This window comes from Triticum aestivum, chromosome 5A, assembly GCF_018294505.1.
Source record: "Triticum aestivum cultivar Chinese Spring chromosome 5A, IWGSC CS RefSeq v2.1, whole genome shotgun sequence".
Lineage (NCBI taxonomy): Eukaryota > Viridiplantae > Streptophyta > Magnoliopsida > Poales > Poaceae > Triticum > Triticum aestivum.
The window spans coordinates 465599093-465609590 of record NC_057806.1 but is presented as its reverse complement, the minus strand read 5'-3'; the positions used below and the strand labels follow the sequence as shown (position 1 = coordinate 465609590).

Here is a 10498-nt window from a genome sequence, read left to right as displayed (position 1 = left end):
TTGATATATCTGCATGGACTAACTTTGTCTTTTTTCATGATCATTTCCATGAACACTCGCCTAAAAAACCTCCGCCCAACTTTGCCAAGTTGCCCGGAGGCTTGGGGGCTACTGTCGGAGTAATTGGACACGGATACCCCGAAGATGGCAAGATAATTATTCAAGACATCGGGGCTAGCAAAGCCCCTCAGTCCGACTGCCTGGTCGCTCCTGCCGACTGTGCCAACCAGCCGGCTGCGGACTGCGCCAACTAGTCGGCTGCCGACTGCAGCCCGACCCAACATCAACGAGATACCGACGAGACGGATGTACCCGAGCACTATTCATGTGTCATCTCAGCCATCATGTATAGTGTCACTTGTTGATAAAAACCGAACCTCGATGGCGAGATCCGATCTGTTGTTGCGGCCCGACCTTTCACGACACACCACCAGCAGCAGCAGTAACCTCTCGCCCGCGCACGCGATGTACACGAAATAGAGGGTTTGAACCTTGCGGCTCAGCACGAGAAAACCAATCTTGATGACGGTACTCACGCGCAAAACAATTTCCTCACAGATAAATCGCAACACAGAGGTTTTCTAAAGCTTCCTCCAAAACTTAGGGATTTTTAGACAGCTTTCCCCAAAACTCGATACGGGTATTACCCTAAAAACACATCGTGTTTATTATCAAAATATAATCTGTCTTACATGACGCACACCCTAGGCTTTAATAGCCGACCCAAGTGACATAGCTTGGAAAACAAGCTAACTAACCAACAAAAACTCTTCGCACGTGTACAAAAGTATTTGGACTCTTAACTGTCTAATAGATTTCTTGCTTTATAGATTAGCAAGATAACCTTTACAACCGAACGACCCACCCTAAAATAACCAGACTTTATTAGGTAAATGAGTGTGCCATCGTGATGTCTTCTACAGATGGACCCCAGCCGCATTCTTGCAAGGAGAATTGATCACGTATCAAGCATCCCTTCCACACACGTTCCTTCCATGGTAAGAAAAGAAATATAAAATATTTTATGTACTTGTTTCTCACGAAGCAACTATTCCTGCCAAGCCAACAAACAAGATCCATCGTGGACTCCTTAATTCCTCCATCTAAATGAGGCTTACCAAGATAATTAAAGTATTTCTTTGCTTGGTTTCCTCTTAACTCATGAAAGTCTAACACCGAAGCAATTATCATCTCAACCTGAACATACTTCTCTTCTCTCCTGATGCACATAGCTTGCAACGCTTCGGCATGCATGCATCTATCTACTATTGTATGTTCATCTTTGTAACTTGGCCGTAAATACTCCAGTGTATATGCAACGTATTTTTTAACACAACTTGCTTCTGGTGAAATATCAGCGACCTTAGTATGTATACTACAACGGGTCGTATCACTTGTCCCCTGGCACTATTTATGAAGTGACCCAGGGGACAAGGATGACACCCACCATGCCTAGCCCATGCCACTACCTAGCTTACATCCTAAGCTACCTCACACTATAAAAGGAGGCACACATCCATCCATCCAGGGGATGGATTCTGACGCACACACACAAGCAAATAGCTAGCAAGCTAGTTAGCTATCCATCCATCCATCCATAGAGGAGACTCAGGCATGAGCCCACACACATCCATTCGGCCATAGGCCATGGGCATAGCCGGCCACTAGAGCATGCCTCATACAGGCATACACCAAGTCACATACCCGTGGTACTGATCCCAGATACAGCTCTAGAAGCACTCTGTACTAAATATATCAGATACACTCAGACATGCAGCAGTAGGAGTATTATATCTCCGGAGAGCTCTGAAGCTAGGTAAACCACCGCGTGCTACTCGCATACCCGCTCCCGGTCCTATCAGCAGCAGTCTTACCCTCACACTAAGCCCTTGTGGCATCTGTCGACTCGCAAGCCCCCCGTGAGAATACCACGACATAAGGAGACTGTTGTAGCTAAGTGTTCCCTTTGATTTTCCTTTGCTTCGCACTGTGATGGACAAAGACTGATGTGCTTATTTTTTCTTGAACTTATAAGTAGATGGTCCGCTATATTCATCATCTAACTACTAGTGCTTGCTGCCAGGTCTGTCTCTCTTGCATCCCCTGCTTGCTGTCATGAGCGGCGGAGGACATGGCTACCTGAGAGAGCGAAGCCCGCCCCCACAGCATGGGCAGTCACCCTGCACCCTGCAAACAATTAAATAAATCGCAAGTTCATAATCAAAAAATCGAGAAGTCCAAAAACAACAAAGGTAGAGCCTTATTCTGTTTGCCAATGAGCTTCAGTTTCTTCAGTAGCTCGTACAGCCAAAGCTAGTATGTTCAGAATCGTAAGTTGGCCTATAGGGGCAACCATGTTGATGTCTATTGAAGAAGGATTCTGAAAATATTTATTATTGAGACTGAAGGCCAAGTTTTATGCACAATGTGGGAGGATCTGAAGCAGTGGATGGCTTTAGAGAGATGCGGTCATATGTCACAAGTTTCCAGGGGTTCAAGCTCATTTAAACCTGTAAAGATGCTAGCCGACCCTCCTCCACGGAGCTCCTGCCGTGCGCATCGAGCGTGGCCGTTGGATGGCGTTTGACTTTTGCTACTGGTTGTTGGATCGGTTGACTGCATGGTAAATTTTGTTACCTTTTTCTGTTTTTTCTGGTTGGATGACTTGTAGACCTTCTGTCTGTGTGATTCGGTTGATTCATTGTGGATATTTCCAAATCTTGGTGTAATTCAACTAGTACGGTGCGTGCGCGTGCTCGTGTATGAGTCGTCTGACTCGCACTGTGGCTGACGAAGTGAGTGCCACGGGCGGGAACCAGAGGACGTGCGAGAAGGGAGTGCCGCGTGAACAACGCGACGTGGGAGAGAGCGCCGCGCGCTTGAGGTCTTTCATCGTCCAATCCCCTCCTCCCGCCACGCAAACACTATCCCCCTTCCCAGCAAACCCCGCAGCCGCCCTCCTTCTCCACCCCCTCCTCCCGCATCTGCTCCTTCCCCATGGCAACCCACGTCGGCCGAGCCCCAACGGCGAGGCGGCGGCTGGTCTAGGGCGGCCGAGCCCCAACGGCGCGGCAATGGCTATTCCACGAGGCGAGGGCGCGGGCGTTGGGCGCTGGCCGCGTGGACAAGGAGGGAGGAGTCAACTTGAGGGAGGAGAGGAGAGACATGAGGGTTGGCAGCGATTGTAGGGAGAGGAAGAGGAGTCTGGAGGCAACAGATGATTTTTTGAGGGTGGTCGGCAACCTACAGGCAAACGGCAAAGACGACGACGCTTGATTTGGTGCGGCGCCATGAATCGGCCCCTGTTGATCAATGAGGTTGCTGGACTGCCTACATCCGTCCTTCATCGTGCAGTGCCTCCTGCGAGTGCCGCCTCGCCCCACCAACTTCGAGGGCCGTGGATCCACTGATCGGGGATGGAGGGAAGCAAGTGGAGAAAGATGAAGGCTGCACAATACCGAGGCAGGCTCGACTCATTTTCTCCCCTCTCTCAGTTTCTAAAGTGTTAGATGGATTCTTATTGATCTCAGATGTTAGTTAGTGATTCTATTCTCTCCTTTCCATCGCATGGTATGATTCCTTTTTCTGAAATGAATTAGTAACTTCGTGTGGAGGTGGCAGCACAACCTGCAGGTTTGCCCACCACATGTTTGTTGTATTGCCTACCTCAAAGAGATTTAACTGCTTACAAAATTATTTTCTACTTGGTTGTTTTGCAGGTGATGATGTATGAGTTGGAATGGTTGGGTTTTGAGTGGTAGCTGATCCCTATGCCAGCGGTGGTAGCGGCCATCATTGATATACAACAATTCAGCAATTGTCTCGGGTGTGCCCCTGTTCTTCCCACCACCCCTAGATGCTTAATTTTCGGAAAACTAATGATTTGGTTCTTGAATGTACATATGTAATCTAGGTTCTTCTTGTCCTCTATGGCTGGCCTAAAATTGGTAATTCGGCATCGGCACACTTTACTCAAATCTATACTGCAAGCCCCAGGTGAATACCTTGTCTATTTGGTTTTTTCATCATGAATGCTAATAACTTGTATCGTTCATGTTTTTGAATAATAATTGCATTAGTTGTCCTTTATTTGTATCTTAGTTGAGTTGTTTTGGTTGTAGATCGATTCAATTCTGGACAGAAACTTCTTTGTGAAAATGTGAAAGCTTGATTCATTCCTCTATGGGCTGAAGCTGAAGGCTGTGCTGCTCTGTGTGCGGGTGGGTAGTTAGAGGAGGTTACTGGTGGAAAGCCTCCTTCTGATGCTGACGCCTGAAGCAACCCTGTGAGGAGTGGTAGGTTGTTTGACTGTTGGCCATTTACTGCTCTAACCACCATCTGATTGCTGGCAACATTAGTTCTTGGTCTAGCCATCTTAGTTCTGTAGTTGGGAACAACATTCCGATGTTTGAACTTGTCCATCACAAGTGTTTTGAGTGGAATGGTTATGTCCAATGGCAGCAGGATCTCCTCCAGTTCATGCCGCTCATGATCTTCCTGGTCTCCAACTTGATAGACAACACTGCACCAATCTTTCACTGTCATACTTGACAACTTTCCCTACATAGTATGTGTCTGCAAACAGCTTTCTCACTTTCCGCTCTTCTAGCCATTCCCCAAAGCGATGGTCAACTCGAGATCACGAAGCATCTCTTACTGCAAGTTGTGAACCAGATGTGAATTCAGGAGGCAAGTCTGGGACACGATTGGTAATGATGGCAGGCTCTCTGGGTACTTTAACAATAGGTTCAGTGTATGGCTCTTGCATGCCCTTACTCCCCTCCATGACCTGATATGGCACCAATTTCTAGGATTTAACCAAAACAAACTAGAGCAGAAATAAAGTAGTTTCATCCATAAGATGAGTCATCATAAGCAAGAAAAGTAAAAAATAAGTCACCATAAACCAAATACTTTCACAGCTACAATGCAGTATTTTGACGATCCAGGCATGTTGAAACATAAGAGGTACCAACCAACACTTGGGATTTAGGAAGCATGGCACATCGCAACAGTGTTACAGGTATCATGTCATAATAGGCATCAGGTCTCAACACAGCAGTCTGGCACTTAGGTGAAGTACATATGTATTAAGGATATTATTTTTTCAATAACATGTGATGTGTTCTGATACATGGTGCGAAGTGTACAATATACTACTGTATCAAGAGATAAAAATCCCATTCCCCACTGGCCACTATCTACAAACAACATAGTACTGCAGCTACAGCATGCCTGTTGTGTACAATGTCCAATGTTAACAAACAACATGGCAATGCACGCTATCTCCACACATATCAACTGGAAAGTAAAATGCCCACTGTACACATGCTTCAACTGAAAAACTGATTTTTTTTTTTAGAACAGCAGCCAATAGCATCAGCAGAACCACCCATCCATGGCACAACAGAACAGTAGCACAAGCAGCGGCACAACACCAGTAGCTCAAGCGGGAGCAGCTAGCACACGCACGAGAGTGGAAGAGGAGCTCATCGAGGCGGCTTCCGGTGATGAGGCAGATCCAGGTCGGCGGCCGGTCGGCTTTTGAGAGGAGGGAGAGGCGGGTCGTTGCCGAGGAGCGCGGCATCCAGAGGAAGAGAGGGCGCGTCGGCATCCCGCCTGGATGATCGTGCTTACCACCAAATTTTCAATGGCCTTCATTATTCAATTTCTTCACATAATGGCGTACTATACGGTTTCTTTTGTTTAATCAGCATGCTCGCATTAGTGGACTTACTATAAACACGTACACGGCCATGGCGTATGGGGTGGCGGCCAGGACTTTGGCCATCAGCGCGAACTCGATGTTTTGTGGTCTGATTTCAGCTTGATTTTGTTTTGTTTCACTTGTTAGTTTCCTAAAAATTTCTTCCATGAAAGAATATGATTACGATCTTTAGGGTTGTTTTGCTGTTCCAAAGGCACATGGGAGTCTGCGGGAAAAAAGCTGACAATGTTTTCTCTTGGATATTAAGAAAAGGGAGACACTCGGCGATCTGACTCGGCGACAGGTATGCCTTTTGTGCCCCTCTATTTACTTACTTACTATCAGCATGGTTTAGTTTAGAGAGAACTACAGTGCTTTGAGGATACTGTATGTGTTGTGTTCCCTATTGTGCATGGAAGTTATTTTTCTGGGCATTATTCTACAAGGACCGTGTGTAACTACTTAGAAGCATGAAATAGCTATTTAGCCATCTGCCCAGCCAAGTACAAGGTAAAATTCCTTCCTGTAATAGTAGCCTTACATATTAAGGTAATGGCTTTCATTCTTCGGGATATATGTGTTTCATGGTATGGTAGAAAGTACTGATTGTGAAGGATGGTTGCAACATCCGAGCAAATAGTTGGTTTGAACATTTTGTAGTTGTGATTTGCACTAGGAGTTGCTGGCCTTTTACGTATCAGCTTCATCGTTGCCATACTTTTTTGGTAGATATTTAAACATAGCTCAGTACGAATTACACTCGCAAAAAGGGAGAGACAAAGCGTAGTTAGAGTCGCACAAGCTACTTGATTCTTTCCTGAACAATTAGATTCTGATATTAATGCAATGCTGATTCCTACTTTCAGGTTTATTAGTTGGTTTTTTATATTGGCTTTAGGACGGCCAGTGTATTTTGGTTAATATATAATGTGCTGCCATTTGTTAACTTAAATATGTTTTCATGCATTTTCTTTGTACATTCTTTCCGTTCAGGTTGTTTAATATATATGTACTGCCATTTATTATCTTAAATATATTTTGATGCATACCCTTTGTATATTCTTTCTGTTTAGGTTGGCAATCCAGTCACTTACTCTGTCAATTATATTTCCTTTTTCTGTTTCCTATCTCTCTTTACATACATGCCATTGCCCACCAAGTATCATACTACCTCCAATTTGGGATAGATGAAGTACCTTTTAGTTTTGTATGCCACTGAGTATTGTTTGGTTACTACAAACCCAAGATTGTATGCAAATTCAAGAAAATGTAATTTACTGTACAGATCAATGGTTTATGCTTCCCAACACAGTAATGGAATCTGCAGCATGCAAATTCCAGAAAATGTAGTTTCGGGCACAATATAGTTTCCTGTGTGCACGACTGCATGCTGTCTCCAAACCTTTAGTACAGGTTACAGTATGATAGGGAAACGCATCAGCAACCCAATCTACATAAGTGATCAAGAAGGTCATAGCAACTTACTCCCTCCGTAAAGAAATAATAAGAGTGTTTAGATCACTAAAGTAGTGATCTAAACACTCTTATATCTCTTTATAGAGTGAGTACTTGTTTAATTTACAGTCTTTTTACACCTTTGATTAATGCTGACTATTTGAGCACTGACTAATTACTTTGAAGCCCACCACTGCACCAAGAAGCTGAAAGATTCAGCTTAAAACAAAAAAACATGGAAACATCACAAGAACCTCAACTAAGGTACCAACATTGCTAATGTCAAAAGAGTTCCACATTTGATTTTGCCGTGTCAAAAGCTGAGTGGTTATTTCTTGAAAAAAACCTTGAGTAGTATCTTTGCCAGTCTATTTTGTGGGTCCAACAGAGTAGCATGGAAGAACTTTGCCTCCATTGTTTTTATTTATTAAATTGGGCGGAAAATACGAACGTACATCTTACTGTGAGCAACAAGCCTCATTTCTTTTTTCTTATTAAAAGAGAGTAAAATTGTTAAAATGTGTTTGCCCACAACTAAACCAAATAATATATGGATTTTTTTCATTGCACACATGGATTTAGAAGGCCTCTGTGCCATTTGGCGCAATGGGTTACCAAATTTATGTGTGAAGTGGGCCGGGCCTCTGCGCCATTTGGCGCAACAGATTACCGCAGTGGGCTGGGATTCGGGGTCATCCTTCTCACCACCAGTCGAACATACTACCCAATTTCTGTGTGCAGTGGGCTTGGAGCCGGGGTCATCCTTCTCACCACCAGTCGAACATACTACTTCATCCACCATGTCGAGCGATATAAAACTGTTATCTGTTTCATAGAGCAACAACACGAGATTGTGCCCCCTCTTGATCCTGGTGCATATTGCTGCCCTCCTCCCCCCTTTTGATTCGAGTTTCTTTACATTGTGTGAAGTTGTGTACTTCCAACTTTACAAAGCTATACCAAATTCGCAACTGTACTTGGCTATACCTGTAAGTGATGCATTTCTCTGCAGGTTACTGACACTTTCTGAAAAAGTATGGATATTGAATGGAAGACGGGAGAATGATTGATGAAAACAGACAACACTAGAAGTGAATGCATTATTAGTCAATGGAAACATGATTGTTTTATACACTTTCTTTTACTGAGGATGAACTTTGTGTTGCATGCTATGAACAAATGTAGTGTTTGACTAATTTTGAATTCTATGTTGATGCAACAAGTTCATTCTTTCTGCTTATAGTCTATTGTTTTGTGGAATCATAATGTGGGTGATCCATTTCTCTTAAATGTATTCAATAATGCTTCGCTTATGGGCCATATTTATATTTGTTACTTGTGGACATGTGCTTAATGATCACTATACCAATATATTTTTCTTTGTATACATAAGGATCTAAATTCTTAGCTTGCACGTTCACATCATGATATATATATATATATATATATATATATATATATATATATATATATATATATATATATATACATATATATATACTCCTATATGACAACACTATTCTAATCCTGGGATTAGAATAACTAATTGGATGACAGCGTCCTATATATATAGGAGCCGGTGTTCCCGAACTGCTACAGCGCAGGAAAAAAACAACCCGTTCCCCACCCCGACCCCTTCTTCCCCAATCCACCTCGCCTCCACCACCCGGCGATGCGCCCCGCCCCCACCTCCTGGCGATGCTCCTCGCCCCGGCGAAGCGCCACGGGCCCCGCCCCCAACTCGTGGCGACGCTCCCTGCTCCGGCGAAGCGCCCCACGCCCCGCCCCCATCTCCTGGCGACGCTCCCCGCTCTGGCAAAGCGCCCCACGCCTCGCCCTCACCTCCCGGCGAAGCTCCCCATCCTCAGCTCCCGATGACGCGCCTCGCTCCGGCGAAGCACCTCCACCTGCCAGAGAAGAACCCACCATCTCCTCCTTCCCATAACGGTGCAGCGCTCCCAGTGACGCAAGCCGCTGCGGGCTGCTCCCTGATCCACACGCCCGGCACCCCTACGCACCACTCCGGCAAATCTTGTGCCTCTCCTGAGTTCCCCACGTCACCAGGCTATCCTCCAACCTGCTCACGCTGCTGCTCTCCTCGGATTTCTCTCTTTCTCTTCCCCGCCTGACGCCGCCGTCGAGGTCGGTGTGGATAACGGATCCCTCCACACGCTGTACAGTTCTGTGACGCTAGCTACTCCATCGTGGATGAGCGTTTGACCTAGTTCATCTCGAGCAAGCAGTCCAATGCCTCGCGTGCGAGAAGTTCGTTGTCGGTTTTTCCCTTCTACCAGTTGCTCGGGGCGTAGTCAGTGGCACCGCCTACTGCGCCTACTGTCTCCACGATACAGAGGAGCGGGCGGGCTCCCACATCCACACCCTCCTCCCACGGGCAACCGCTGCTGTCACTGGAGCCGCTAGACAGAGGCAAAGTACATAGTACGTAGCTACAACAGTAGCAACCGGCCATGGTTGCGTCTCATTTCCTCAGAAGATTCTACTTCTCTCCACTCATGATGTGTGTGGGACCTGTAGCGGATTGGGTTGCAGCCGTTTGTGTAAAAATACATTTTCAGGTAAAACTACTTGCTGGTTTTTGTAAGTTCAACCATTCGTTTTGGGGGCGTTCAACGATGATATGTCCGTAAGGTGTTTGTTTTTGTGTGCCAATAGGTGTTGGCATGTCTCTTTCTTCATCGGTGCATGCGAGGTGGCTGCTGCAATCAGTTTGCGTCAGGTTGTCTTGTTGTCGTTGTTCGTCTGATCCTCGCACACCAATGCATAAAAACAAAAACACGCCCGGAAGGGAAGAACCAACATGCGTGCTAGCTCCTACTCCCTCCGTTCCAAATTACTTGTCTTGGTTTTAGTTCAAATTTGAACTAAAACCACGACAAGTAATTTGGAACGGAGGGAGTAGAAGCTAGAGCAATACACGTACTAACAAACATAAAGGTTGTGATATAAGAAGTCTTCATGACGTGCCTCTTTGATGCAGATTAATTAACTCGATGGTGTCCACTCTTTGTATAAATTTGTGTACAACACACAAACTAAAACTAGTTTATATGTATTCCACCATCGGTTCAGAAAATAATCATAAAATAGTTCAAATATGATTACAAAAAATGGTTTATATGTTTCCCATTTCTACAAATATAAATGTAGAACTTCAAAAGTAAATAAATGAGTAGTTCGATGCTTGTAGAAAAAATGAAAGTCACTTTACCTATGCTTAATCATGCAACACCACCGTTACAGATAAAAAATAAGTGAAACCAAAAAAGTGAAAATTGAAATAATAGAACAGTTTGCTGTTTATACAAAAAATCGGAT

The 10498-nt window shown here is 44.8% G+C and overlaps 1 pseudogene; it reads right to left on the bottom strand.

Moving 5' to 3' along the window:
- Positions 1–3546: 3546 nt before the first annotated feature.
- Positions 3547–5791, bottom strand: LOC123101394 (uncharacterized; annotated as a pseudogene).
- Positions 5792–10498: the final 4707 nt, after the last annotated feature.